Here is a 17772-nt window from a genome sequence, read left to right as displayed (position 1 = left end):
AAGTAACTACCTACATGTTCATAATTATTCAGACACTTTAATTGATTTTATTTTGAAATATTACTTTTAAAAATGTTAAAAGCTAATATACTTGTTTCTGAATATTTCTTGAAAAAATAAATTCACATATTTGGGTACTTTAAAATGCAAATTTATTGTTTTGACTCTAATGGAACATTTTAATAATGAAATATCTTTTATTATAATATTTGCATTTTGAAAAAAGATGAGCATTTTTTTCACAGTTTATTTCATATTTAGACTATAAACCAGTATATTCTGGAAAAGTTTGAAGTAATTCAAAGGTGTTAAGAATACTATTACTATAATATTTTCAAGTAACTCATGGATCATGTGTGGCCTATCCTTTTCAATAATATATCTTGATGGCTTGGTTATTTTGTATATATGTAATTCTATTTATTTATTTATTTGGCTGTGCTGGGTCTTCATCGCTTCAAGGGCTTTTCTCTAGTTGCTGTGGGCAGGGGCTGCTGTGGAGTTGCAATACACAGGCTTCTCATTGTGGTGGCTTCTCTTGTCGTGGAGCACTGGCTCAATAGTTGTGGTGCACGGGATTAGCTGCTTCATCGCATGTGGGGCTTCCCTGGTGGCTCAACCAGTTTGATCCCTAGGTCGGGAAGATCCCTGGAGAAGGAAGTAACCCACTCCAGTATTCGTGCCTGGGAAATCCCATAGACAGAGGAGCCTGGCAGATGGCAGTCCATGGGGTTGTGAAAGGGTCGGACACGACTTAGTGACTAAACAATAATGTGGGGTCTTACCAGACCAGTGATTGAACTCACATCTCTGGCACTGACCAGCAGATTCTTTACCACTGAGCCAACAGGGAAGGCCTTGGTTTGGTTATTTTTAGTTCAGCCATGGAATTATGCCTGAAACTGCGGGAGAGTGTTGTCTAGGCAATTCAGAAGGTGGCTTAAGAGTAAAAGGAAATGTTAATCGGGGCTCCTTAAGATGCCTAGGCAATTATTAGGACACTGAATGTGGAGGGAAATGAATACTTTTCTGAGATAGTATTATGGTCTTTAACATGGGTGAGAGAGTGCTCAAAACCAAACACCGTTTCTTTAGCTAATCATTGGACAATGTGTGCTTCAGTCTTTGTTTGTTATTGTTCGGTTTCTCCTACAGGTTTACTGAATAGCTAGTTAGAAAAATGATTTAGACAGAGGTACATGGCAAGAGTCTATTTGGTCAATAGCAGCTTGTCTGAAAATAACTTTCAGTTCAGTTCAGTAGCTCAGTCGTGTCCGACTCTCTGCGACCCCATGAATTGCAGCACGCCAGGCCTCCCTGTCCATCACCATCTCCTGGAGTTCACCCAAACTCATGTCTATCGAGTCAGTGATGCCATCCAGCCATGTCATCCTCTGTCGTCCCCTTCTCCTCCTGCCCCCAGTCCCTCCCAGCATCAGAGTCTTATCCAATGAGTCAATTCTTTGCATGAGGTGGCCAAAGTATTGGAGTTTCAGCTTTAGCATCAGTCCTTCCAAAGAACACCCAGGACTGATCTCCTTTAGGATGGACTGGTTGGATCTCCTTGCAGTCCAAGGGACTCTCAAGAGTCTTCTCCAACACCACAGTTCAAAAGCATCAATTTTTTGGTGCTCAGCTTTCTTTAAGACCTACTCTCACATCCATACATGACTACAGGAAAAACCATAGCCTTGACTAGATGGACCTTTGTTGGCAAAGTAATGTCTCTGCTTTTGAATATGCTATCTGGGTTGGTCATAACTTTCCTTCCAAGGAGTAAGCGACTTTTTGAATTTCATGGCTGCAATCACCAACTACAGTGATTTTGGAGTCCAAAAAAAAAAAAAAGTCTGACACTGTTTCCACTGTTTCCCCATCTATTTCCCATGAAGTGGTGGGACCAAATGCCATGATCTTAGTTTTCTGAATGTTGAGCTTCAAGCCAACTTTTTCACTCTCCTCTTTCACTTTCATCAAGAGGCTTTTAAGTTCATCTTCACTTTCTGCCATAAGGGTGAAGTCATCTGCATATCTGAGGTTATTGATATTTCTCTCCGCAATCTTGATTCCAGCTTGTGCTTCATCCAGCCCAGCGTTTTTCATGACATACTCTGCATATAAGTTAAATAAGCAGGGTGACAATATACAGCCTTGATGTACTCCTTTTCCTATTTGGAACCAGTCTGTTGTTCCATGTCCAGTTCTAACTGTTGCTTCCTGACCTGCGTACAAATTTCTCAAGAGGCAGATCAGGTGGTCTGGCATTCCCATCTCTTTCAGAATTTTCCACAGTTTATTGTGATCCACACAAAGGCTTTGGCATAGTCAATAAAGCAGAAATAACTTTAATATCCCAAATTATAATAAAGGTCACTTTGTGCAATTGAAGGAATTTAAAGCCAATTTTAAGGAGGATGGGAAAGGGGAAAAGAATAAACCCTTGTTTTTTATCAATAGAAAAAATATTTGTGGAGAAAATTAAGAGACCAGAGAGAGAACATGGAAGATATATGGAATTTGTGTGAATAGCGCAAGAGACTAGTTTTACCATCCAGGGACCAGCCCTCTGCTCACATATTCATGATGGCCTGTGGTAGGGAGGGGACTTTGTTTTGAATAACCAACTTTAAAAATGAACCCATATATAAAACTATGTAACAATATACCTATATAAAAGCTGAGAAAATATGACCAAAAATAAACTTAAGATAATACTATAAAGCCAGAGGTAGGTTAGTACACAAATATACCTTATGAAGCCCTAGAGTTCATAGTTGCTAGAAGTGAGCAATAGATTGGTGCTGTACTTCTTAGTGGTAAAAAAAGGAAAGAAAATTACAGTGTCCAAGGAGTAAAAACCACACCGTTCATCAGAATAAGCATCACTGCTATTGAAATTGAAAACTGAGAGTAAGCAGCCAATGAAGGATGTCATTAACAGGTCTCTAATAAAGGTGGTATCAAGTTTCAACTGAGTGATTCTTACATTGATCTGAAATGCAAGCCATATGCCAGGTAAATCAGTAAATAAAATTTAAAAGGCAAGAAAACAATATTACCTATCTAAGCAACTTTCTGATTATCTGGGCTGATCTAAGGATAAAATAATAATAATAATAAAAGCCTGTCCCTTAGCTCCGGAGAAGGCAATGGCACCCCACTCCAGTACTCTTGCCTGGAAAACCCCATGGACGGAGGAGCCTGGTGGGCTGTAGTCCATGGGGTACCTGAGGGACGGACACGACTGTGCAACTTTACTTTCACTTTTCACTTTCATGCATTGGAGAAGGAAATGGCAACCCACTCCAGTGTTCTTGCCTGGAGAATCCCAGGGATGGGGGAGCCTGGTGGGCTGCCATCTATGGGGTCGCACAGAGTCAGACACGACTGAAGTGACTTAGCAGCAGTCCCTTAGCTCAGGGTTATCTGTCCTTCAGTCACATAAGTGCTTGTTAACTTGCAGATCCCAGGACGTTAAATATGTTCTGTGAACCACAGATCACCTCAAACATGACTTAAGGCAAACTTTAATATGTATTCTATGAGTTAGGAGTATATTCAGCTGAAAGTGTGAAAAACCTAACATCACAGATTTAAGCAAGGAGTGTCACTCTAGTAACCAACACGCTAAGAGGGAAGACATTCTTCCTCCGTGTCATCAAGGGCCTAAGCCATTCTGTCTTCTTGCTCTGCAAGCTTTAGCATGTAGCTTTCGCTCTCTTGATCACAAAAATTTCCCTGTTACCTTTGATGTGTCAGATTCAAGCAACAAAAATGAGAAATGCAAAGGAGTAAAGGAAGATGCAGACTTTTTCTGTCCTTTTGAAAAAAAATTTTCCAAGAAGTCTTACCTGGTTATATTGTCATAATTCCTTTTCCATCCAATTCATTTGAACTAAGTGAACTAGTCATTCACTGACTACTGCTAGAAGCAAAAAGAGACTGAGACGCTGCACATTTTAAAGAAATGCTGTTCAAAAGAAAAAGTGGATTTCTCTTCATAAGGGAGATGAAAAGAATGGATATTTGTTGGCAACCAGTGGTGTCTGTCATATATATCATTTATTGCAGTCAAGATTTTTGGAGAAATGGTCATCTGAGAGATCAGAGTTATATTTTGTATCAAGAAAATGCAGTGCAGTTATGCTACATTGCCAAGTAAGGTACTGAATGTGTAACTCAACAGAGAAGAGTGCTGGTATCTTTTCATGAAAGTAAATAAGCCTCACCAGTGCATAGGCTTAATATGTGACCACTGCTCAAAATTATACCAAAGAAATACTTGTGTGTATAGTAGTGGCATGTGTCAGAAAGTAACCATGGTTGTGTTATAACACACTTAGAGTTAATGTGTCAAGATATTCAGTAAATGATCTATTCATCAAATATGTTTGTATATTTTATATCCATATAAAGCATCCAGCAGGTATTAGGAATGATACAGAGGGAACAAAGGCTTTACATAAAGTATTACTGTTTGCTAGGAGAGATCATTTTTATGTACAAGTAGCAATTAAAATAGAAGGAATATGATAATATACCAGCATATATTAGGAATGTCCTGACAAAATTGCATACAAGTTTATTTATTTCCTTTAAGGGAATGTAAACAATGGAACTTAGGAGGAGAGGTAGAAGAGGGGTTTGCCAAATTTGGAGCTAGAAATCCTGATTCAGTTTCTAGGTCAGCCACTATTCATCTGTGTGATCCTACAGATATCTGGAGATAAAAAAGACTGTGAGGCTGTTCTTTTTTTTTTTTTTTTTTTTGGTAATCAGTAAAACATATCAGCTATATCTTTAACAACAATGCTATTATGGTTCTTTTAGTCCTCAAAAAGGTGTAAATGAAAATTTATTCTGTTAATTTGATACTAGATGTTTCAAAGAAATATTTCTCCTCATAAATAAATGTAGCGAGACCATGCTAGGTTATTTTCCGTTTGAACCTTTTTGTACTTTTATAATCTAGGTATCTTGTTGCACAGAACCCAGGAAATAGTTAACATTTTAGGAGAAAAATAACATGAAGATGTAAAATATAACAATCTATAATGAATTCTTGTTTATTTAAGTCTTCAGTTAAGTTTGAATAGACACATCCTTCTGAAAAAATTCAACATTACTATTATATAACATGTGGCAGGTTGAACAGTAAGCAAACACAAAAACCTTATTGGTCATTCCGTGATATTTGATTTCAAGATATCCTTAATAATCTGCACAAACCTTTCAATATAAATATTTGCTTCACTATGGTGAAATTTCTGCACATTGAGTTAAACACAATCATCTGAAGCTTTCTTGTGGAAACATAACTGGTATAGAATAGTTTAAGATTGAATGCAGTTGAAGTAGAAGCATCTTAAAAATATTTTGAAAAGCCTACCAACATGTTAAGAAGAGTTTTGCAATTTTAATACTTTGAGTGAGGTTACTTACTCATTAAAAGGTTTTAAAACAGTTTTGCAATTTTAATACTTTGAGTAAGGTTACTTACTCATTAAAAGGTTGACAACTTTAATAAGCTATGGTAAAGACATTAATCATTCCTAAGTACAGTTTTTGTTATGTTTTATGTATAACAGTCAATCATAGTTTTAGCTAATATCTTCCAGGAACAGTTAATTTCCTATGTGTACTCCAAGCACTGTCTCCAGGAATAGAAATCTATTTTCAATGAAAATGCACCATTTATGCACAGATAATTCAGTAATGTATCACCTCTGGAATTCTCATAATGGGTCTCCATACAAGAAAAAAAATGAACAACAGCAATTTTCAATTAAAACTATTTTTGATCACCTTAGATGAGATGATTTGAGAATGACCAGTGCAAATTACCAGTAGTGATGAATTTGATCAAATTCAAGTTTTTTGAGGAACTTTCATCCATAAAGAAATAATTCATTCATCAAAATCAATGTCTCAGTGTCACTCTGAGCAGCACTTGCTGTTAAAACCAGAACAATGACTGGAGCTCACCAGGATGGTGTAACATGAACATTTTGTTCCATTAAATGTTCAAGTGTTTCCAACAATAGTTCTCTTAGGGTTAAAGACATTTTATAGTTCTCTCATTTAAAAAATGTTTTTGAGCAGTTACTATATCTAGGGTATGGTACTACACTCGGTCTTCACTGGAACTGTTTGATGGTCATGACCAGAGAAAATAACATCAAACTCCTGCTTTAAATTTTCATTGCACTGCTGAATCCCAAAGGTCGGTAGTTTACAGCTTCTGGTATCTTTCCCTAGGATGAAGACTTTGCATATTTATTCTGTTATTGACTAATTGCTCCATAATAGTTTTATAAAATCCCATTTCTGAATTTGACAAGAGGCTTATCTAAGAAGCTATGATACGTAATTATTAAAAGTGAATATGATCTCATCCACTTGTAATAGTGATAATGTTCTAAACTACACCCAAGGGCTTTTCTCTTTTGGCATTTTATGTGATAATCCTTTTCTTTATTTCACCTAGAATTTTTATCTGCCTTGGAATTGGCTGGATGTTAAAGGTTGAGAAAACAGTCATTATAGGTAAATGCAAAAATAAAGAGAAAGATATCCAGTTTTGTTATTTAAAGCAGAATTTTGCAGTTAAGAAACACATCTTGAAGCCCAAAATTAAAAAAAACAAAATAGGCTTTCCTGAATTCTCTTAGATTTACTATCTCACAAATCTTAAGTAGAGGGTGGGATGATTTGAGAGAATAGCATTGAAACATGTATATTATCATATGTGAAACAGATCGCCAGTCCAGGTTCGATGCATGAGGGTGCTCAGGGATGGGATGGGGAGGGAGGTGGGAGGGGGGTTCAGGATGGGGAACACATGTACACTCATGACTGATTCATGTAAATGTATGGCAAAAACCACTACAATACTGTAAAGTAATTAACCTCCAATTAAAATAAATAAATTAAAAAAATGAAACTGTAATTTGAATTCTTCAGAATGTTGAGAGGATATCTTTTTGTTTGTTAAAACTAAATTTGTTGTATTAGATAAAAGAAAGGAATAAAGCTGAGGATGTAAAAACCTAAAGCTTGACCCTTCCGTCTCTAGGGGTTTGTAGGAAAAAGTAAACAGGATAGAAAAGAGGAAGGAGATCAAAAAGGTAAGGCACCGATCTCTCTAGGATCTGAACCTCAAGTTGGTAGGGACACTTCAGAAATACCCAGATTAGTATGGGGGCGGGGGTGAGAACATGTGACCTCTGGCGTGCTTCAATCCAGGAGATGCCCTATCCACGGTGCCTTCCCATATCAACGTTTTACTCACCAACCAAGCCATACATTCAGGGAAATCTTCCCACTGACTTTTCAACCATGAGGGGAAAATCAGAAATCTGTATCTTCTGCTTATCTAGGACAAGATGAAGTATCTCTTTAAGAAGACTTTGTTTCTAAAATAATGTTTATATAAAACAAGTGTGTAAATATACAAATCATTATGCTACAGTTTCTTTCTTTTTTTTTTTTAAATTTTATTTTATTTTTAAACTTTACATAACTGTATTAGTTTTGCCAAATTTATACTAGGTTATATCTTCAATAAATCTTTGTTGATATTATACAAATTCAGTTACTTGATTCACAGTCACATAAATTTTGTGGTATTAAATGTTTAGATAACACAGAATTCTGGCTGTACTTGAGAGTAATAGTCGCTGAATTTCCTTACATCAATGTTAGTAATCTTTCTCTTATTATAGGGTTTGCAAGGTTATCATTTTCTACATAAAGAGGCTTAAAAACAATGACAATGAAAATTTAAATTAAACACCCCAAAGAGATGGCTTTTGATGATCTGTGTGGGTGTAAAATCCACTATAAAAGTATTATCTATTTAATTTTGTGAAGTGAGATTGCATTTTTCTCCTATCTTTCGTGTTTCATGAGCAATTCACATTGTTTAAAGACAAAAAGAGAAGATTAGGAATCTTTTTTTTGAGATTCAAGACAGGTATATATACTTTATCTATAATGAAAACATTTAGCACTTACAGTAAGTTCAACCCATTTACAATATTTTAAAGACTTTTGCTTTTTCATACATGAAACCAGCTTAAGTAGGAGGCAGTATCTATTCTGAATATACCAAAGTTCTAGAAATTATAGCTGCAATGAGAGAGAGAAAGAAAAAGGTGCAGCTGTTCACACTTGTGGCAGGTATATCTCTGTTAGCTTATACGGCCTAAAATGAACAACTACTGCAAAAGAGATTTGGACTGATGAATTTAAAATTTGTGAGTACTTCACATGCCTTGGAAAGCAACCATGTGAAAGATTAAAATAGCCCGCTCTGGTTTCTGATCCACTGAAAAGTAGCAGAAGCAGTCGTGGAGATGCATTCAGAGATCCATTTATTTTACTAAATATTATCACCACCCATGTGCCATTTATTTGCTAACAAAATTATTCCTAAAGTTTATAAGTTAACTCTTGTAATATTTGCATTATGCTTTTTTATGATCTGTCTATAAATATGAAGTCTAATATAGGTGAAGAGTTCTGTGCATTGGGTTCCCCATGTGCTTTGGTGAGAAAGTTTGTACTAGAGAATTCTTTAGAGCTTTTCTTAATTTGGTTTTTACTTCCTGTAAGTTTACCTCTGTCACTCAAGCATGCAAGATTAGAGTTTACTGACTTCTCATCCTAAGAGCTTACTGTTGTTGATGTGATTTTTAAACAAAGGTTTACTTTCAGCTAACTTAGAGTTTATTGCTTTTTTAAGTAGATAAACTACTCTCAATCAAATACTATAGGTTTATAAGACTGCTTAATGTTATAGTCAGTGGTTAATCCTTCATTCCCAGGTTGGAAAACATTCTTCTGGTATCTCAGCTTTGATTCTCAAAGGCTGTGTATGGGTATTTTAACTTTCCTGATCCCTGATAAATACATATACTATGTTAAAAGTAAACTAGAGAGGCATGGTGAGGATCTATATAAGATCATAAATATAAAGTATTTAACAAGATGCCTAGCAGTGAAGTTTAAAAAGTTAACTATTGAAATTGTTTTTTCTAAATGTAATTTAAAAATTTTAGACAAAAGAACAGGTAACAAACAGGAAAAATTCTGGTTCTCCCATTAACTCTTCAACCTGGAAAAGGGCTAGAACAATATTATAGTTATGATTCAAATAACACATCAAAACCACAAGTGGTGGCTTTTCTCAATGTGGTCCTAAAAGTGTTCTATGGAACTAAGAATGGATTGCCAGAAACACTTTTAACATAGAGTACAGTGTTCACAAAGGAAGAGAAAAATAACAGCCAGTGCATGCTCAGTCGTGTCCAACTCTTTGTGACCCCCCCATGGACTGTAGCCCCTGCCAGGTTCCTCTGTCCATGGAATTTTCCAGGCAAAAGTACTGGAGTGGGTTGCTAGTTCCTACTCCAGAGGATCTTCCCTACCCAGGGATCGGATGCGCATCTCGTGTGTCTCCTGTGTTGGCAAGTGGACTCTTTACCACTGAGCAACCTGGGAAATTCCCTAACATAATGTTCACAAAGGAAGAAAAAAACCATTAGCAAACTCAAAGAAGACACAGTATACAGGGAATGAGATACTATCCAGATAAAGGTTTGTAGGACAAAACAATAGCATGTGTTTTGCTTTTAGTGTAGAAAATAATACATAATTGCTGATAAGGTTACTTTTAACTATTTCATTCATCAAATTATACTTTAGACACCTAATACTTGAAAGTACTTTGAATTCCTGTAACCCCATACCAGAGAAATAAAAATTGAAACTACCCTAATAAAAATTTTCCCTTTATTTTCACTAATTAGATTGGCAAAATTTTAAATCAGCTCAACCTTTGAAAGTACACATTTTGGAGAGAATATAGGGAAACACATACTGTTGATGCCTGGCTTTGGCCACCTGATGCGAAGAGCTGATTCATTAGAAAAGACCCTGATGCTGAGAAAGATTGAAGGCAGGGGGAGAAGGGGATGACAGAGGATGAGATGGTTGGTTGGCATCACTGATTCACTGGACATGAGTTTGAGCAAACTCCAGGAGGTGGTGAAGGATGGCGAAACCTGGCGTGCTGCAGTCCATGGGGTCTCAAAGAGTCAGACACAACTGAGTGACTGGACAACAACAAAATAAGGAAGCACGCACTTTCTTATATTGCTGGAAAAGATTCAGATTTGTACAATCTCTATGGAGGGAAATTTGGCAATATCTAACTGTTGGACTTCCCTGCTGGCTCAGCCAGTAAAGAATCTCCCTGCAGTGGAGACTTGGGTTTGATCCCTGGGTCTTGAAGATCCCCTGGAGAAGGGAATGACAACCCACTCCAGTATTCTTGCCTGGAGAATCCCATGGACAGAGGAGCCTGACAGGATATAGTCCATGGGATCGCAAAAAGTTAGACACGACTGAGTGACTAACAACTTCACCTTCAATGAACTATTAATACATATGTGTTTACCCCTTTATATAGCAACCCCATTTCTAGGAATTTACCTTAAGGATATGCCCAACAATATAAAAATACATTACAGCACTATATGTAATTGTTTGCAATCTCCTGTATTACCTTATATTGGAGAGAGGTTGAAGACAGTGGTACAGACACACAATAGAGTATTACATATCTGTCTTAAAAAAAAACAGAATGAGAAAGATTCTATAAACCAGTATAAACTGATGTTTAGGATATAAGTATTAGGTGAAAAAGCAAAGGAATAAAGTGTATTTTTAGTATGCTCTCTTTTTGTAAGAAATAAAAGGAGATAGGAAAATATACAGATTATCTGCTCATTTTTCTAAAAAGAAACACATTAACAAAGAAAGTATAGACTAGTGAGATTGGTTACATATGGAGTATGAACAATGTTACAAGGTGTGAAGACACTTCTCTAATACCTTTTGTGCAGTTCTGACTTTTTTGTTGGTTCACAACCCTAGGAGCTTCCAGGGTGAAGTTGGAAACAGTCTCCTCTATGTGGAAGGCAGGGACAGACCTTTTAGATGCTAAATAAGCCACTTGTTAGCTTTAAGACCTAGGACCCAGTTCTTTACACTATGATCTTGTAGGAAGACAGTGCCAGGGCTCCAGTTCTCTGTAGGAGGCTAGGAGCCTGATTTGAATTAGTCACTCATTCCAGGGGGCAAATGGATTGTATCTGTAGATATATAATACAATTGTATCTATTGTATTATATATCTAGGATATATAAAAGGGTGATTTTTTTTTTCTTTCTGTCTAGGCAACCTCCTAAGACAGGGAGAGGGAAAGAAAAGTAAATGTGACAGTATTAACATTTGGGGAATTTGGATACAAATTACAAGGAATTCTTTGTACTGTTCTTTCACCTCTTCAATCAGTCTGAAATTAAGTGAAAATAAAAAGGTAAAAGGAAAGAATAAAACAGAGTAAATAGTGTGAGGATACAGAAAAAAATGCTGACCATTAAACTCACCAACTTAAGGTTAGTTTTATTCAGGAAATCCAGAGCTTTTGGTACCTCTTTCAGAGTTTTGTTCCACTAGTCACCACTAATGAGATCTCAAGCCTGACTTACAACAAATTTACCCACCTCATCAGCTTATCACTTAGGAACTTTTCAGAACTATGTAACTCTGAGCTCCTAGCACTATAATAGGAAACATTTTCTCAAGTTTGTGACAATTCAATATGCAATTAAATTTCCAAATATGACTGAGAAGTTATATTTGATTTGCAAATTTGGAAATGTATTATGCAGTGAATATTTAGCAAAATCAGCAAATCTGTTATTTCTGAAGGCAAAACATATTTATAAGTCACTTTAGTAAACAACAAAATTATAATATATACGAGGAGAAATCAACTGTGCCATAAAATTAGAGAAGCTCTTGATAGCTTATAATTAGCCTTTTGGTATCAAGAAAAAAAAGACTGTTGAGCTTCAATAGGAGAAGCTGTAGTGTTGAACTATCAAAAAAGAAAATGCCTCAGTAAATCATAAAAAAGTTAAAAAGCAACTGCTCATATCTGTGTCTACTAGAAACATTTATTTCCATATCTTTCTCTATGTCAGTTATAAATTCTCTGTTCCAAGTTTATGTGCCCACTGGTATTATGAGATGGATAAGCTGGTTTTAGAAAAGGCAGAGGAACCAGAGATCAAATAGCCAATATCTGTTGGATCATTGAAAAAGCAAGAGAGTTCCAGTAAAACATCTATTTCTGCTTTATTGACTATGCCAAAGCCTTTGACTGTGTGGATCACAATAAACTGTGGGAAATTCTGAAAGAGGAATACCAGACCACCTGACCTGCCCCTTGAGAAATTTGTATGCAAGTCAGGAAGCAACAGTTAGAACTGGACATGGAACAACAGACTGGTTCCAAATAGGGAAAGGAGTACGTCAAGGCTGTATATGGTCACCCTGCTTATTTAACTTATTATGCAGAGTACATCATGAGAAATTCTGGGTTGGAAGAAGCACAAGCTGGAATCAAGATTGCCAGGAGAAATATCAATAACCTCAAATATGCAGATGACACCACCCTTATGGCAGAAAGTGAAGAAGATCTAAAAAGACTCTTGAAGAAAGTGAAAGAGAAGAGTGAAAAAGTTGGCTTAAAGCTCAACATTCAGAAAACGAAGATCATAGCATCTGGTCCCATCACTTCATGGGAAATAGATGAGGAAACAATGGAAACAGTGAGAGACTTTATTTTCTTGAGCTCCAAAATCACTGCAGATGGTGACTGCAGCCATGAAATTAAAAGACACTTAGTCCTTGGAAGAAAAGTTATGACCAACCTAGACAGCTTATTAAAAAGCAGAGACATTTCTTTGCCAACAAAGGTCTGTCTAGTCAAGGCTATGGTTTTTCCAGTAGTCATGTATGGATGTGAGAGTTGGACTATAAAGAAAGCTGAGTGCTGAAGAATTGATGCTTTTGAACTGTGGTGTTGGAGAAAACTCTTGAGAGTCCCTTGGACTGCAAGGATATCTGACCAGTCCATCCTAAAGGAAATCAGTCCTGAATATTCATTGGAAGGACTGATGCTGAAGCTGAAACTCCAATACTTTCGCTACCTGATGCGAAGAACTGACTCATTTGAAAAGACCCTGATGCTGGAAAAGATTGAAGACAGGAGGAGAAGGGGATGACAGAGGATGAGATGGTTGGATGGCATCACTGAATCAATGGGCATGAGTTTGAGTAAATTCAGGGAGTTGGTGATGGACAGGGAGGCCTGGCATGCTGAAGTCCATGGGGTTTCAAAGAGTCAGACATGACTGAGCAAATGAACTGAACTGAACAGAATCTCTTATATGTTGTGTATTCCTCACCCCTATAATGCTGGATATTTCTTTTTGTCTAGTTTATCTTGTAATTCAGACTGTCTCTACTTACTAAAATTATAGGAAAAGCAAAATATTGGGTGTCAAAGAAAGACAAAAGCTAAAATGTGTACCATCTTTCATTTCTTGTAATCCATTTGTCAAATTTTTTTCAGTACTGCAATACTAGCTTCATTAATTTCATTGGCCAAAAAAAGTCTAAAAGTGTACAAATAATGATAGTTAAAAATAGTAATAGCTAACATGTCATAAGCACTTAATATATATCATGTGCTATATTATGCACTTAGACATTTATTTCTTACGATTTTAAAAGTCTTATTATCTCCAGCTTATAAATGAACTAACTGAAGCTCAGAAAGATTAAATAACTTTTCTAAGGACACAAAGCTAGTAAATGAGTGGATCAGAATAAATTTAGGACTGTCTGATTTCAAAAGCCTGTAAAAATCATCTGTAACAACAGTATTTCTGAACCTGGGTTCATTATCAACCACAGAATATAAGGAAAAAATTGAGTGGCCACTTCCTCAATTTTCCCAAGAGAAGTTAATTCATTAGCTCCTCCTCATTAGTGATTGGTGTGTTCTGCATAGTGTGCCATGCACTGTGCGTTGGTTCATTTACTACTCAAAGCCACCTGAGGGGAAATTGGCATCATCTCAAGTTTCCATGCTGGGAACCCGGTACTCAAAATGGGGACTGAATTGACTGAGTTCATACAGACAGTAAGTGGTGATAAGAGAACAAATGACAAGCATGTTATTTCAGTTGATTCTGATACACTACTCAGAACTTAACTGAAAAGTGAAGCTCCACTTAATGAATGGGCTATTTACTACATCATTTGTTCTTAACTTGACTGTACAAGCTGCCTGAGTTCCACCCTAAGAAATTATAATATAATTGAGCTGGGGTAATTCCAGGGCATCAAGATTTTGAAAGCTTCTCAGATGACTCTAAGGTACAGTCAAGTTTTACAGTTTCAAAAATTGGCCCTTATTCTATCCCCTCCTTGTCCTCCATCTCCTCTTTCTTTATCATCATTTCCCTCTGCAATAAACTGACCAACTGCCTTAGGTAATGCAGAGACTTACTAGGCTGTATTTCAAAGAGAGGGAGAGAGATTACCTGATACATCTCATTGATTTTGCATGATGCTCTCTCTAAAACAGCCAAGCTGTTTTAGAAAAGTATAAACTGTTACCACAGAAAACTATATACTCTTCATATACTACCTGGTCCCCATCAGGAGGTCCATCTGCTGAAGGAAATTTCATTGTTGTAATATACGTTTTCCAGGAATTTGCTGGATTGATCATTATCACCACTTTATAAACAGAAGGCTAATCTGTGCTTTGCAAAATCTGAGAGGTAAGAGACAGACCAAGCACAGAATTGGAATTACTTGAGAAGGCCTGACATGGGGGATTGTGGAAAATAGTGCAGATTCAAAGAATCAGAAACTGAAAGCTAGCTAATCTCACAGATAAGTTAACAAAAAAGTGCAGTGAATGGGCAGCTTCATAAATGAATAAAGATACTTCCACTAGTAATACAGCACCACCGTTATAGAAAAACGGTGTGACCCCTCTATGGTTGGATCTACTTTTTCAGCCTTGCTCCTCTTGCCCCTCTCACCCAAGGCTCATAAAGAAGAAAGCAGATGGGCAAATAAGCCACCCTCAAAGAGAAATAACTGAAAAGCAGAAATGAGAAAGTCATTGGTATCATGAGTACCATACTGATTCCTACTCCTGTACTTATTAGTTATGTGACACTTGACAGTAATCAGTCTTGAGCAAGAACAAATCTAGAGGTAAAATACTTCCTGATTGAAACTAAACCACAAAGCTACAGTGATCAGCACAACGTGGCATTGGTATAAAAACACATCAATCAATAGAGCCGAACAGACTGTCCAGAAACAATCCATGCCTAAATGGTCAGTGGTTCCTGTAAAGGGTCTAAGAATAGAGAGTGGGTAAAGGATAGTCTCTCCAATAAATGGTGTTGGGAAAGCTGGACAGCCACATACAAAAGAAAGAAATCGACCCCTATCTTACACTATAGACAAAAATCAACTCACAGTGGATTAAAGGCTTGAATGTATGACCTGAAATTGTAAAACTTCTAGAAGGAAACATAGGCAATAAGTTCCTTAACATCAATTTTTGCAATGAGTTTTTAAATTTGGTAGCAAAAGCAAAAATAAAGAAGTAGGACACCATCAAACTAAAAATCTCATGCTCAGCCAGGGAAATTAAAAGAGGAGGAAAACTATGGAAAGAGAAGAAATATTTTCAAACCACATATCTGATAAGATGTTACTATCTGAAATATATGAAGAACGCATACAACAGTAAAAAACCAAAATAACTTAATTGAAAAATGAGCTAGGATCTGGGTAGACATTTTTCCAAAGAAGACATACAAATGGTCAATAGGTACATCAAAATTGCTCACCATCACTAATCACCAGGGCAATGCAAGTCGAAAATCACGATCAGATAGTACCTTATATCTATAAGGATAGTGTTTATCAAAAAGACAAGAGATAAATGCTGCTGAAGATATGAGGATATGAAGAAAGGAATGTAATTTGGTGCAGCTACTATGAAAAACAGTATATAGGTTCCTCAAGAAATTAAAAACAGAACTAAAATATTATCCAGCAGTCCCATTCTGGGTATATATCAAAGCAAGGCAATTATCTCAAAGAGGTATTTGCATTCCAATGTTCCTTGAAGCATTTATTCACAATAGCCAACATCTGAAAACTACCTAAATGTTTTCACTTAGGATAAAAGGATCAAGAAACTGTGATATTCCATGCACACACACACACACACGGAATATTATTCAGTCTTAAAATAGAAGAAAATCCTGTCATTTGTGGTAACATGATAAACCTGAAGGGCATTATGATAAGTGCAATAAATTAAAGAATGATAAATACGGCATCACTTAAGTGTGGAATATTTTTTAGAAGTCAAATTTATAGAAGTTGAAAGTAGAAAAGTGATTGCCAGGGATTGGGGAGAGGTAGGGAAAATAGGAAGTTATCAAATGGGTACAAGCTATGTTATAGGTTGAGTAAGGTATGAGGATCTAATGTATAATGTGGTGACTATAGGTGATAACACTATGTTGTAGCATTGAAATTTGCTAAGAAAGTAAAACGTAAGTGCTCTCACCCCATGGGAGGAGATATATATATGTGAGGTGATGGATGTGTTAACATGATGGAGAGAATCCTTTCACAGTGTGTACATATATCAAATTGTCACTTTTTATTCTTTAAATACATTACAACTTTGTCAATTATAACTTGATAAAGCTGGAAAAAAGGTTCTATGAAAACAGGAATTGTTTTATTTGCTGCTTAAGACCAACTTTTGATAATAGTGCCTGGCACATGGTAGAAATTAATATTCATTTTTTCATTTCTCCAGTTGTATTTTGTCAATATTACTAGGTGCCCTGCACTTAATATTTTCTTTCTCTGCTTACATTTGTTCTGTTTTGTTTACCACTTTTTGGCTTGGGATAATTTGCTACAATCCTTCCTGAGTTTTCATCTGCTTTATGTATTCATCTACTGATACTGTCTTGCATTTTAATATGAATATTGTAGTTACTGCACAGAGAAATTTTCATTTTACTTTTCCTAGTTAAAAATATTAAACAGCACATTTTCAATACTAAGTATATGGTTGTTGTTTATATATACTGTAGAAGATACAAAAGCGTTTTAAGAAAAAGTAGCGTTTCAATAAACTAAATATCTAGTTGGGCAGAAAAAAAATACAGAAGAAATGCAAGATCATGTACTTCAGAATGGTAGTTCTTTTTTTTTTTTTTGAATTTTATTTAAAAAAAATTTTTTTTTAAATTTTATTTTATTTTTTAACTTTACAATATTATATTGGTTTTGCCATATATCAAAATGAATCCGCCACAGTTATACATGTGTTCTCCATCTTGAACCCTCCTCCCTCCCCATACCATCCCTCTGGGTCGTCCCAGTGCACCAGCCCCAAGCATCCAGTATCGTGCATCGAACCTGGACTGGCGACTCGTTTCATATATGATATTATACATGTTTCAATGACATTCTCCCAAATCATCCTACCCTCTCCCTCTCCCACAGAGTCCATAAGACTGTTCTATACATCAGTGTCTCTTTTGCTGTCTCATACACAGGGTTATTGTTACCATCTTTCTAAATTCCATATATATGCGTTAGTATACTGTATTGGTGTTTTTCTTTCTGGCTTACTTCACTCTGTATAATAGGCTCCAGTTTCATCCACCTCATTAGAACTGATTCAAATGTATTCTTTTTAATGGCTGAGTAATACTCCATTGTGTATATGTACCACCGCTTTCTCATCCATTCATCTGCTGATGGACATCTAGGTTGCTTCCATGT

At 36.2% G+C, this 17772-nt stretch overlaps 1 protein-coding gene across 1 annotated transcript in view; it reads left to right on the top strand.

Moving 5' to 3' along the window:
• Positions 1–17772, top strand: part of LOC129621292 (uncharacterized) — a 694734-nt gene that overhangs the window by 662738 nt on the left and 14224 nt on the right. The window lies entirely within an intron of this gene.

The sequence above is a fragment of the Bubalus kerabau genome, chromosome 10, assembly GCF_029407905.1.
Source record: "Bubalus kerabau isolate K-KA32 ecotype Philippines breed swamp buffalo chromosome 10, PCC_UOA_SB_1v2, whole genome shotgun sequence".
NCBI classification, from domain to species: domain Eukaryota; kingdom Metazoa; phylum Chordata; class Mammalia; order Artiodactyla; family Bovidae; genus Bubalus; species Bubalus kerabau.
The sequence above is the reverse complement of the archived record's forward strand: the minus strand, read 5'-3'. Positions and strand labels throughout refer to the sequence as shown.